The 14,521-nt window shown below is 39.2% G+C and overlaps 1 protein-coding gene across 2 annotated transcripts in view; it reads right to left on the bottom strand.

The window, feature by feature from the left end:
• Positions 1–14,521, bottom strand: part of KATNBL1 (katanin regulatory subunit B1 like 1) — a 65,314-nt gene that overhangs the window by 49,963 nt on the left and 830 nt on the right. The window lies entirely within an intron of this gene.

The following is a 14,521-nucleotide window of genomic DNA, read 5'->3' as shown; positions in this document are numbered from 1 at the left end:
GACAACCTCCAAACCCAATGATCGATTATAACATCACAAAGGAGACAACCAGACATTATGTGCTTCCTGATGTGGATCAATAGGAATTAATACACCGCACTACTACTATTCTTACTATCCCCCCCCCCGAAAAAATCTAGCATAAACACAATCAAGCTTAAACTACAAACTACGAGTTTAAAGGAAATACAGAAAAAGTAACCCATTAAATACCACCACGGGGATGCAATGAGAAAAATCTGTTGTTGTTAGGTGCCATCGGGTCAACTGCGACTCATAGCGACCCCTTCTACAACAGAACAAAACACTGCATGGTCCTGCGCCATCCTCACAATCGTTGTGTTTGAGCCCATTGTTGCAGCCACTGTGTCAGTCCATCTCATCGAGGGTCTTCTTTTTCGCTGACCCTCTACTTAAGCAAGCACGATATCCTTCTCCAGGGACTAGTCCCTCCGGATAACATGTCCAAAGTATGTCAGACAAAGTCTCATAATCCTCTCTTCCAAGGAGCCCTCTGGCTGTATTTCTTCCAAGACAGAATTGTTTGTTCTTCTGGCAGGCCATGGTAATTCAATATTCTTCTCCAACACCATAATTCAAAGGCATCAGTTCTTCTTTGGTCTTCTTTATTCATTGTCCAGCTTTTGTATGCATATAAGGTAACTGAAAATATCATGGCTTGGGTCAGGCACGCCTTTGTCCTCAAAGTGACATCTTTGCTTCTCAACACTTTAAAGAGGTCTTTTGCAGCAGATTTGCCTAATGCGATACATCGTTTGATTTCCTGACTGCGGCTTCTGTGGACACTGATTGTGGATCCAAGTAAAATGAAATTCTTGACAATGTCAATCTTTGCTCCATTTATCATAATGTTCCTTACTGGTCCAGTTGTGAGGATTTTTGTTTTCTTTATGTTGAGGCATAATCCACAGTGAAGGCTGTAGTCTTTGATCTTCATGAGTAAGTGTTTCAAGTCCTCTTTGCTTTCAGCAAGCAAGGTTGTGTCATCCGCGTATCGCAGGTTGTTAATGAGTCTTCCTCCAATCCTGATGCCATGTTCTTCTTCATATGGTTCAGCTTCTCAGATTATTTGCTGAGCATACGGATAGAATAAGTATGGTAAAAGGATACAACCCTGATGCAAACAAATCTAGAAAATGGAAATTCTCTGGGACATGTGACTTTGTCCTCAACAGATAATTTGCAAGAAAAATAAATAAGAGGAAGAGTCTACATACTAAAAAAGATTTAAGAAATACATCAACTAAATGCAACATGTGGACATTGCTTAGATCCTAATTTAAAAAGAAAACTTTTAAAATGTTTAAGAATTAGGGAAATTTGAATACTCACTGCCTATGTGATGATATTAAGCAATTATTTGTTTACGTTCTAAAGTATAACATACAATAAACTGTACATATCCATATGTATAAACCCATAAACCCACAAAACCTTACTAAGACAGTGAACCTACCCATCATCTCCAAAAGTTATCTGTGCCCTTTACAATCCCTCCCTCCCTCAGATGTCACCTAGCCCCAGCCCCAGGCAATCACTTGATCTATTTTCTGTCACTATACATTAGTTTGCATTTCTAGAATTTTATATAAATCATATGGCATGTATTCTTATTATTTTTTGGTCTGTCTTCTTTTACTCAGCATAACTATTTTGAGAATCATCCATGTTGCTGCATGTATCAATAATCCATTCCTTTTCATTGCTGAGCAGTATTTCCACGGTGTGGATATACTACCCTTGTTTATCTCTTCATCTGTTGATAGACATTTAGGTTGTTCACAGTTTTTGGCTAATACTAATAAAGCTACTACGAACAGTCACATACAAGTCTTTGCATGAACATGTATTTCATTTCTATTGGCTAAATACTAAGAGTAGAATGGCTGGGTCACACAGTACGTGTATATTTAACTTTTTAAGAAAATTGCCCAACTGTTTTTAAAGAGGTTGCATTTTACATTCCCCCCAGCAGTGTATAAGAGTAAGGAATTATTATTAATTATTGCTACTTATTTTTAGTTGAATGGTACTGTGTTTTTTTTTTAATAGAGTCTTTCAGATATACATATATCATACATATGAAATGGGATGATGTTTAGCATCTACGCAGAGTAGGGGGAAATTGATGAGAGAAGACTGGTCATGTGTTGATAATTGCTGAAGTTGGGTAATGGGTACAGGGGATACTGTTCATTATACTATCCTCTCTGCTTTTCTATGTTTTTAAATTTCTGCAGTGATATAGTGAAAATGGTATGTCTCTTGCTCTTTGGGCTAGAGACAGTATCGCCTTTAATGATTGTAGATGCAGTTACCTTTGTATCAACAGGAGTACGTGAAGGTCAAAGGTGGGACAAGTCATAAAGAGAACAAAACCAGATGTGTGCAGGAAGAGTATGTCCTGTCCCTCTCTCTCTCTCACTCCATACTCTGGATTTGGGGGCAGGGAGAAGTGGGTTGTATGGAAGAAAAAGAAAATCAGAAATAAACATGGAAAAAATTTTCTCTCATTTTAAAATATCACAAATAAACACAGAATGCTTGCACAGAAGTGAGCTGCAAAGCTGGGGAACTATGTAGTAGAAAAACTTTTTCCCTTCATACCAAATTTTGTGTCTCAAACAAGTATTACTTACTCTAAAAATAAATTAAAATAAATAATCAACAGTACAAGCAGTCTCTAGGTTATGAACGAGATCTGTTTCTAAGTTTGTCTTTATGCTGAATTTGTAGGTGAGCTGAAGTAACATACGGTTCTCACTTAGCATCAGTTAGTCAAATGTTTGTCTTAGTGTACAGCATATATTTTATTTTTCTATGCATACAGAGGGCCGTTATCAGTCGGAATCAATGGCAGTGGGCTTTTGGGGAGCCCTGGTGGCGCAGTGGTTAAAGAGATCAACTGCTAACCAAAAGCTCGGCAGTTCAAATCCACCAGCCACTCCTTGGAAACTGTATGGGGCAGTTCTCTGTTCTATAGGGTCGCCATGAGTCTGAATCGAATGGACGGCAATAGGGTTGTTTGTTTACTACGCATATAAAACCCTTAAACGCTTCCAAAACTGAGCAATGTTTTTATCAGTGTCACAAACTAGTGTGTGCATTCATTATTACAAGCCACTGTATTTAACTGAAATTTTTAATATAATAGGCTTTACAGCAGTCTGTTCTTAAGTACGAGTTGTCCATAAATTGAACGTTCACAGCCCAGGGGCAACCTGTAATTCAATCACCAATAACGTTCTGATTGTTTCCCTCCCGAGCAGTTTAGTTTTATATGCTGCATTCTGTCACTTAACATTAGAATACATTTTCTTACATATTAAAAAAAAAATGAAAACAGTTTAAATGAGCATGTAATACTTTATTACATGAATGCTGGTTATTTTTATTTTTCCTATTACTGAAAACACGTGATGAACATTTTTATTTACAAGTATATGCACATATCTGATTATTTCCTTTGCGTAAGAGTATTACGGGGTCAAAAAATATGGCTATAAAAATATGACTATAAAGCTCTTGAAATAATGGTAAAAGTCCTTGCATACAATGTAACTGGGAGTAGTGGTTGATCAAGAAATCATTTAAAATGAAAAGTCATTAAAAAAAAAAAGATGTTACACATGTACCTTAACTATTTTTATCTAAGATCCAACAGTAATGTAAAAGCATCATGTATGATGCGTGTATAATTTCTAGTTTGGATTTCTTTAAAGTGGTTCGAGAACTTAATGATACTCACAAAGCATTATCAGCGCAAAATTCTAAACTGTTAGTTTTACTTGATCTTTCTAACCTACACTAAATTTGATACGAAGTTTCTGCATTACTTGCCTTCATCTAAGGAGTCATGGTGGCACAGTGGTTAAGCACTTGCCTGCCAACCAAAAGGTCGGCGGTTCGAAGCCACCAGCCACTCTGAGGGAGAAAGACGTGGCAGTCTGCTTCTGTCAAGATGACAGTCTTGGAAACCCTATGGGGCAGCTCTACTCTGCCCTACAGGGTCGCTATGAGTCGGAATTGACTCGATGGCAGTGGGTTTTTGGGTTACCTTCATCTAGTCTTTCCAAAGCACTCCAATTAGTTTTCATAGAAACAATAGTTTTAAACTCCTATTTCAAATAGTTATGTTTACTAAACTAGGTAACTAAGTAAGCTTGATAAATGTAGCAGTGAAGGACAGCTGCCCCCTAGAAAGGTTTTTAAAATCTAATCTTGACTCCTGCCAGCAGAGCTGGAGAATGACCACTATCAACACCCCTGATAACACAAGATCCTGTATTATCCATTTTTTACCTTTGAAAATCTGATAGACAATAAACAACACTGTGTTTTAGTTTGCTTTTAAGATTTAACATGAGGCTATACTTTTCTTATATGATAAAACTGAAAGGACTAGGCAGTATGGTGTAATGAGTTCCACTTCAACCATTTACTAGTTATGTGATCTTGGGCAAGTTACTTAACCTATTTTTAGAGTAGTGTTGTGAGAATTAAATAAAATAATCCACTTACCACAAGTCTAGCACTCCATAAATGTTACGTTATACACAAACATCACTAACGAAGCAAGTTGCTTTTGGTGTAAAAAACTTGATTTATGGTGTCAGCAAATTTTAATAATTCTGTGACCTGAAGAGCATCAAGGTAGGAGAATTCTTGGGGTTAAATTTAGTTACATCATAACAACTAGTATTTTCAAGCCTCATTCCTGCTTCTCCTTATACTTCCCAACCTTTCCTGTTGTAAAATTCTCACCATCCTTCAAGGTTTATAAAGGGAGAAACAGACAATTATAATACAGTATGTTAAGCACGGTGATATGCCTGTGGATTTATCAAAGAGTCTGGAAATAAAAGTGCTCTTTCAGTTAAACTATGAAATAAAAGACAGCAGTTTAAAGAAAATTTATTTAGAAAGCCATTTTAGAGCAAAAACTTTTAGTACAATAGAACTTGCCCAGTGATTCTCAAAATGAGTGTTTCACTAAACTTCAACCAATGTGAAAAATTTATTTTCATAATCTCTTATAACAAGGGCATTGAAAGCAAATGTGGGCTGAGCAGATCTTGTGACCCAGTGTGGAGCAGGCATAATTTTCACAAGGAAGAGCCAAAAAACAACTTAATGTCAAGCCAGATTCAAAGAAATACTACAGGCTTCCCTAAGGGAGATATCGCTTTCTTAGGTATATTTAGGCAAGTGGTGGGGAGCTCACCATGACAGCAAACACTTACACTCAGAAAGTGGCAAAGTGAATGGCTTGTCAACTGTGAATGCTTTCGATAAACTATACGAGGAACCATCACACGGCAGTAGCAATGATACTCTGTCGACTTGTTCAGTTTTGTTTGGAGCCGTTTAATCCCTTCCAGAGTCTAATCTGATCGAAGGTTAAGAGACGGTGCATGGGCTGGGGAGAGGAGGGGAACAACGATGGAAGAGGAGTGAACAGTGGAGTCCAGGGCGGAGGCAGTTTCCCCATCAGGCTACCTCGATTGTCTAGTACACATGCTGAGTATATTCCTATTAAGGAAATGGATTTCACAAGTTATCAGAGCCTGACACCATTCAAATTCAAATCATAAAACTAAAGCCCCTTATTCTAATTCTATGCTCAGGACAGCTCAAAATCCCTAGCACCTGAAACAAACCCTGAGGGATTTTATGTTGGCTGAATAAAAATTCGTCACATCACTTTCTCTTAATTCAGTTTCCCATGGAAGGGTGGTCTAAGGAATAATGTCAAATTCAAGAAGGCAGGTCCATGAAAACAACAGATTTCTGGAGAGTCAGTGAGTACAATATGATGATACAGCACTTCAATTAATTTAGATCAAACTAAATTTCAAATGTCTTATGACTAAGTCACCCTGAAATAAAAATTACAGAACACTGGTAGACACCAACTGGGAATTAACTTTCCCATCACCTCTTAGTTTTAATAATCAAGTCCACTGAGCATACTATATTAAGGAATTGGAGTTAATACTGGGAAAATAAAGTTAGCTAAATTCTGAGAACCAGGTGGTTGCTTGTTATTATTTTTATCAGTAATTTTGGACCTATAGACTTGAATTTTTTAAGTAACTTTATGCTTTATACTGCAAAGTCGGGGAAGAGAGTAGAAGAGAAATTCAGAACAGTATGCTACCACTTAGGTAAAAATATATATGTGTGGTGGGTATGTATATTCTCTAAATATTTTTGGAAGGACACCCAAGAAACTGTAGCTTCTGGAAAGAGGATGTGTTTAGCTGGGGAATGGGGTGAGAGGGAAACTATTCTCTTTTGGGCTTTCTGAATTCTTTGTCAAGTACAAGTATCATGTTTTAACTAAATTAAAGTACATTAATAAAATAACACATCTTTTCTTAAATGGCTACATACACACCTGAATCTTTGGGAAGACTTAAGGTTTCTTCAGCCAAACAGATGATCATCATGACACGTTTTCGTGAATTCTACCTCCCCCCATTAGAAGGAGTCCTGGTGGCACAATGGTTAAGTGCTGGACTGCTAACCCAAAGGTCGGTGGCTTGAACTTGCCCAGCAGCTCTGTGGGAGAAAGACCTAGCCATCTGCTCTGGTCAAGATTACAGCCTAGGAAACCTAAGGGGCAGTTCTACTGTCATATAGGGTTGCTATGAGTCAGAATCAACTTGATGGGACACAACAACAATCCCCCATTAGAGTACTCCAGTATTTTTCTGGAAATATTCAAAAGGAGGAAAAATAATTTAATCCCTTCTGTCTTCTTAAACTAGTCCATTTCTGGTTTGACTAGAAAAATCACCAATGGAAACTGTAACTTAAATTTTGGTTTTAGTTTCTTTTACCACACAGCTCTTTACAAGATACAAAGAGTACAACAGGTGGATTTGACCTTTACTCTCTTAACTGAGCATAAACTGAGAAGTTGGTCCCCAACAAAATCTAATTTCAGTGTTTTAAGACTTTAAATTTAACGTAAATATGCACTTTTCTCCCAATCTCTTTAAAATAATAAAGGATATACCAATAAATAGTATTCAACTTTAAAAAATATATAATAATGTAAACTACTTTCAGAACCCTTGATATTCACCCTCTCAAATCTGTTCCTAACTTAGTAATAGAACCATCATCCTCCTGGTTGCTCAAGCCCAAAACAAAGGATTCATCCCTGATTTCTGTTTTCCTCAACTCCCCACATCCAATTCACTATTATGTCTCCATCACATGTCCTTAAACGGTCCATTTCTCTCTATTTCCATTACCACCACTCTAGATCAAACCACCATCATTTCTCCCCTGGACTTTTGTATCCGCTTCCTAAAGGCTCCAGTCACACTGGCCTTCTGTCCTTAAACATGCCAAGCTTACTCCCATTTTGCGGCCAAGCCATTCCTTCTGCTGTCCCATCTCCAATGTCACTTTCCTGAGGTCTTCCCTGATCACCCAATCAAGAGTAACCCCATTCTTACCTCCCATCATTCTCTATGGCAGCATCTTGTTTTTTCTCCCGCAGCACTTACCGTGATCTGAAATTAGCTTGCTTATTTGCTTATTGTTTGTGTCTTCTCACTAGACTGTGAGATCCGTGAGAACAGGGACCATGTTCATCGCACCTACAATAGTGTCTGTCACGTAGTAGGTGTTTAATAAACAGATGCTGAATGGCAGAGCATATCTAAAGAAAAACTAGGTCAACCATAAAAGATAATGGTCAGCCAGGAGAGAATAGTTACAAAATACTTAAATATGTCTATGTGAGAGTGCCCAACTACGGCAGACATTAGAACTATGCCCTGTTATTCTTCTTTCGGGGAGAAGATAGGCTTGTACTTCTCTGACATCCTGAAGTTAGACATGGTCATGTGACTTGCTCTGGCCAATGAAATGTAAACAGAAGCCTTTAAAAGCCAATTTGTGTGATTCACCCCATTACCTGCCCCCTATTACGGCAACGCGCAACATGCCAGAAGGTTACGGATTGGTCTGCCCACATCCCTGAACAAGGATAACATAGAGCAGAGCCCCCAGCCATCACACTTGTGATATGAACTGAGAAGAAACAAACTTTTGTTATTTTAAGCCATTAGCATTTGAGGGCTGTTGGTTACTACAGCATTACCTAACCCATCCAGGTTGATAAACCACCCAAAACATAATTTAGTCAGTCCCAGTAACTGGTCACTGCAATGTAAACTGATGCCACTAAACTACACTTAATTTCCTTAATCACAAGTAGGTCTACCAACAAGGAGAGAAAGACAGCTTTACGTAGTTTAAGAAACAGTGTGCCAGCCTTCCTCATCTGGACACATACTTTCTAGATGAGAATAATTCAGCCTTTTCTTTTCTTACTTTCTATACCAACTGTTCAATAATTGTTAAGTCCAGGTCACTGTAAAAGAAACAGACGAGAAAGACAGACTAGCTAAAGTACAGAAGTCCATGAATGCTGGGTCAGGTATCTGGAATTCACTCGATGGAAATGGTTTTTGATAATGAGGTGTTCTAGGCACTGGGAAAACAGCAGGAAAAAAGAACAAAGTTCCCTGCCCTCCTGGAGTTTATACTCTAAACCCCTCCCCCCAAAAAAACCAAACCTGCTGCCGTCAAGTTGATTCCGACTCACAGCGACCCTGTAGGACAGAGAAGAACTGCCCTACAGGGTTTCCAAGCAGCAGTCAGTGGATTCAAACTGCCGACCTCTTGGTTAGCAGCCAAGCTCTTAACCACTGTGCCACCAGGGCATTCAAATCCCATTCCCCAATCCTACCGTACGGAAGCAGGTTTTACAAAAGCCTTTAGAAGAAACTGATCTGTGATTAATTCTCTAATAGGCTTCTGAGAGGTAATTACCTTTGAAAAGTAAATACTTCACAAATTCACAGACTCTGAGAGTTAGAAAAGACTTTGGAGATCATTTCAATTTACAGATGAGAGTAACACTCATTTACTGACAGGAAAGCCAGATTTAGAGCTGTGACCTCCAGTTTTACTGCCTTTCCCAATATAACAACAAGGTGCCTGTTTTAAGACCGTACAGTAAGTCCCCAGGTTACGAACGTCCGACTTATGGACCACTAGTACTTGCCCTTTAACGTTATGTAAATTTGCCCTCACTCTGAAACCACTGAACCAACCCAATCCCTCCTGGCAACAGATGCTTCACCACGATCACCTTTACTTGCTGCACACGCAGCTTGTAAACCATTCAAAAGGCTGCAAGCCTTTTCTTGCACCAAGTAAGGCTAAATAAGAACTGGACGCACCTGTTCCGACCTACCTACAAATTCGACTGAAAGACACACTTAGGAATGGAGCTCACTCGTAACCCAGGGACTGCCCGTGCGGTGAACCCTGTGAGAGCCGGAGCTCAATGGGCCTGCCTTGTCTTTCGGTGTCTCCCAAGTTTTCCACCTTTGACAGGCTGCAGTCTTAATCACTTTTCCACACTCGTTTTAGTGGAAATTATTTGAGTTTTCCTTCTCTGACGGGTTTCCACCTCCACAGGTTCCAGCTTTTGCAGGTTTTACTGTACTAGTGAGATAAGGATATGCTAGAATGGTACTACGTTCCTGGGTGACTTGTTTAAGCCAAAAAGGAGTTCCAGGCAGCGTGTAAAACTGACGGAGAGAGAGATGGTTAGAGGGGAGGGAGGCAGGGGCCTTTGAGAACACCCTTTCTCCCATCTCTACCCCTTACCATGCCGCAAGAACAAGGATGGGAAATTTGATACAAAAGTTCTCCAAGGTTGTTGGATATAAGCTGTTAATGAGAAGATAACTTGGAGACAAGCAACAAAAAGCAATACAGCATTTAGAATCAGCAAAGAAAAATCAAATTCTATCCTAACTCATTTGAAAAGTGTATGGCCCCTCTAACTGTCTCCATGAACCACGGCCTCCCCTATCCTGAGACCAGAAGAACTAGATGGTGCTCGGCTACCACTATCAAACAGTTTGATCAGGGTCACAACAAACAGATCCTGATAGAAAGGGGGAAAAATAAAATGTGGAACAGAACCTCAAATTCTCAAAGAATCCAGATTTACTGGACCCATTGAGACTGCAGGAATCCCTTAGACTACTGCCCTGAGATACTCTTTAAATCTCGAACAGAAACTATCCCCTAAAAATCACCTTTTAACTAAACAGCAGGTTAGCTCAAAAAGTGAGGAATTTCACCTTTGAGAACTGCACTCTTAAAAATTATCCATATGACACCAAATGGACAACAGTTACTCTAAAGCATAGGTGAGAAGTCTGGGTGCAGAGAGACTAAAGTAACGGCCGTGGAACAACTAGAATAGAAACAATGACAACGTTGACACCACGTGAAGAAGTGACCAATGTCACTGGGCATTCTGATAGAAGTTGTGGAACAGGAATCTGTTTTGCCGTATATACTTCCACCAAATATATAATATTAAAAAAAAGGGGGGGCAGGGTATAGTCCCAGTAAAAGTATCATTTTTATTAGGTTTAAGGGTTTTTTTTCCCCAAATTAAGTTCCCTAAATATATTTTTCAAAAAGCACCAAATTAATGTGCAATAGGTCAACAAGTATAATAACTGATAAAACATCAACGTAATATTGACTGGTATGATATTATGAGGCATCCTGTTACAGGTCAATCGTTTTTTAAAAATAACTCCTCCTCCTTCTAAAACAGTTACATTCAACTCTTGTTTGTAAAATTGTGGCAATCTATATACATCTTAAAAAACCAAAATGAGTCCTTTAATTGCTCAGAATAAAGATCATGATCAACAAATTCAAGCCTTACTTAGTATTTAAAAAAAAAAAAAGTACTTAAAATAAAAATTTCCAAAAAGGGAATAGGCAGGGGCTTGCTAAGAAAAAACTGAGAAATAAGCTTAACACAAAAAACAAATAAGTTAAAAAAAAAAAAAAAAAAGTACATATATATACATACATACACACACACACACACACACTAAAAATCAAAGGAAGATTTTGGTAGTTTTTATGAAGCGTGTAAAGAAGCCCTGGTAGTTAAGTGCTTGGCTGCTAACTGAAAGGTTGGCGGTTTGAACCCGGTTTGAACCCACTCAGCTACTCTGCAGGAGAAAATACCTGGTGATCTGCTTCAGTAAAGATTACAGCCAAGAAAACCCTCTGCAGGCAGTTCTACTCTGTCACATGAGGTCACTAAGAGTGGAAATCAACTCCAGGGTACCTAACAACGAGAAGAGTTTAAACTGATAGCCATGAAGGGCCCACATTAAAATCTTATTAGATCTCTGTGAATGGCAGTTTATATACCTACGATAAAAATTATCATGAGAACCCCAATCTATTTCAATGCTTCCCATGTTCTTTTGGCTTCCTGGATTTAAAACCTTGGCGATACCACGGACATTTATTTTCCACAGTTAATCAGTTACCATGTTCTAATATTTCTCCCTTTAAGGTGTCTCTTTTGAATACAAGGCATACACTACCAATTTGAAAAGAACACACACACACACAAAGAATACTATACCATTAAGAACATTTGTCAAAGAACAGAAAATACTCATGATATGCTGAGTAAAAAAAAAAAAAAAACCCAGTGGAAGAAACATGTACAATTCCAGTTTTATAAAGAAGAAAATAGCTATTATCATAAACAAGACACGAAAGGAAACCACCACGTGAAACAGCTGTTCTGTCTCCTCGGTAAGTGATTTTTATTTTCTTCACACTTTCCATGCATTTAAATTTCCTACAATGAACATGCGTTATTTTTAAATTTAGAAAAAAATATTATTTAAGTACATGTTTCATTTTACCATTACTTGTCCACTCTCATTTCTCCCAGCATGTCTCCCTATAGCACCTCCTCTCCCCCAGGATTCCCACAACGGCCTTCCTCTCGAGGTCGCTAGCCCAGCTTATGCCCAGCTTCCATACTGCTTGTACCCATGCTTCTAAAATCCATCATTTGTACTTATCTTCCTAAAACAGCACACGCAAGCAGAGGCTGGCCATGTAAACAATCAAAACAGGATTTCTCAACCTCAGCACCACTGACCTAGGGGGTAATTCTCTCTTATGAGGGCCTGTCCCCCTGTAGGATGTTTAGCAGTATTCCTGGCCTCTATCCACTAGATGCCAGGAGTCCTGGACACCGCCCCACCGCCCGCAACAAGCTGCAGTTGTGACAAGAAACGTCTCCAGACACTGTCAAATGCCCCTCAGGAGGCAAAACTGACCCCACTGGAGAACCACTGACCTAAAAGTTTTAGAAGTCTAAAATCTCTCTCTGCTCACACATATGTATCAAACCTAAACTCTGCTGATGTGTGTCTCTTCTACAACACCCTTCAGAGTCTTCTCCCACATTATCTTATTTTTCTCAACAGAACTTTCCAAATAAACCAGACTTACTATTTTCTAGAAAAATCATTTTCGTTCCCAATTCTAAGTCTTTGAACACATTGTTCCATCCTTAAAACTCCCATCCACCCTCCTATTCAATGTACTATATCCATCCTTCAACTGTTCAGGTCCTTGCAGAAGTTCCACTGATTCACTCAGTTCCTTCCAACACAGAACCACTCTACTGATAAAAGCTGCTGTCAAGCAGGCTCCAACTCATGGCGACCTGACATACAACAGAACAAAACGCTGCCTGGTCCTGCGTCACCCTCGTGATCGCTGGCACGTTCCAGTCCATCTCGCTGAGGGTCTCCCTCGCCCTCACCGACCCTCTATTTTACCAAACACGTCCTCCTGCAGTGATCGATCCCTCCTGATGACATGTCCAAAGCAAGTGAGTCCATAAGGTTTTAACGGGCTAATTTTCAGAAGTAGATCACCAGGCCTTTCTTTCTAGTCTTAGTCTGGAAGCTTCAATGAAACCTGTCCACTATGGGTGACCCTGCTGGTATTTGAAATACAGACATTGCTTCCAGCATCACAGCAACACACAAGCTACCACAGCACAAGCAGCTGACAAACAGTGATGAAGACTACTATACATATACATTTTTGGTTAATCTCACGTCCCAAACTACCCTGAAGGTTTGATGCCCTGGCATATTCCTTTGATGGCCAATTGGGCCCAAAACTGTGCTGAAAATAACAAAACAAACTAAAAAAAAACACCCAGTTGCCATCTAGTCTATTCCAGCTCACGGAGACCTAATGTGTTGCAGAATGGAACTGTGCTCCAAAGGGATGGAACCTTTTGGAAGCAGACCACCAGGACTTACTTCCCTGGTGCCTCTGGATGGGTTCAAAGCAAACACTTAACAGTTTCTGCCACCCAGGACCCCTGTGCTGAGCATAACCAAAAAAATCATAACCCGTTGCTATTGAGTCGATTCTGACTCATAGAGATCTTATTGCACAGAGGTAATTAAAAGCTTGGTAACTGATGAATGCAACTTAAACACTGCTGTAATTAAATGTAAACCACTGACTTCTTGTGAACTAATTTTGCTTTTGAACTCTACTTCGACATAAAGCTATTAGTTAAGTATAACCATTTTAGAATGAAAATCTTAATATACATAAACAGCTATATTTGAAAGAATACATAGCTTTGTAACTGTTCTCTATACTTCAAGGATATGATACAAATGAATTAAAACTACAAACTACAACACAAGCATAAACGTTATGAACTCCATTTACCTTAAGAGTATTCGAAGGATTATTCAGCTCACATTCACAGATATGTACACATTACATCCCCAGGGTTCAGAAAAGTAAAGGAAATGAAAGCGAGTCATAAACTTCTAAAAAAGAGCCACATATAATGGAGGCAGTAGAACGGCATGGTTAAAAGCATGGAGCCCGACTGCTTGGGTCCTAATTGTATTAGCTGTGTGACTCTGGGCAAGTTATTTAACTTCCCTGCGCCTCAACTTCTTGTGAAAATTGGGATACTAATACTATCTGTTCCAAAGCAAAGCTCTCAAAACAGGGCTTAGCACACGGAAAGCACGCAATGAGTATCAGCCATCGTTATCATTAAAAGGGAAGTGATTAGCCAAGTAAAAGCCTCAATGTATAAAATTCTTCCCACCTAAGATGTTTAAAAAAAAAAAAAAAAAAACCAGGATAAGCTATTTTATACACGTTTAAGCTATCAGGCTATTTTTGGAAGTGCTAAATTGGTGATTACTACAGAACTAATTTCTCTCTTTTTTTTTTTTTTAAATCTGCAAAGACACTGACATAGACACCTCTCTTTTCAAGGAATTTTATAAGCTGCAAGAAAACAAATCAACTTTGTCATCTCCATATTTAAATCCGTCTAAGAGCGCACTAAAAGCCGAGACACTGTTACAGAATAACTTTTCAGAAACTACAGTGAGGTTTTTAACGCTGCAATCAGCAATTCCTACGGAGTTCTGTCAAGGTTCTGTCCTGCTAAACAAAAGCTCATGTCAGGGACCCAGGACCCGTCGGAACACGGGGGCACGACGCGGCCGGCCGCGGGCCCTGGGAAACGCGACCTCCAGCGGCCCGCCTCCCCCGCGCCCGG

This window comes from Trichechus manatus, unplaced genomic scaffold (genome assembly GCF_000243295.1).
Source record: "Trichechus manatus latirostris isolate Lorelei unplaced genomic scaffold, TriManLat1.0 scaffold00076, whole genome shotgun sequence".
In the NCBI taxonomy this organism is placed as follows: Eukaryota; Metazoa; Chordata; class Mammalia; order Sirenia; family Trichechidae; genus Trichechus; species Trichechus manatus.
Note: the sequence above shows the minus strand (reverse complement) of the source record. Positions and strands in the feature narration are given on the sequence as shown.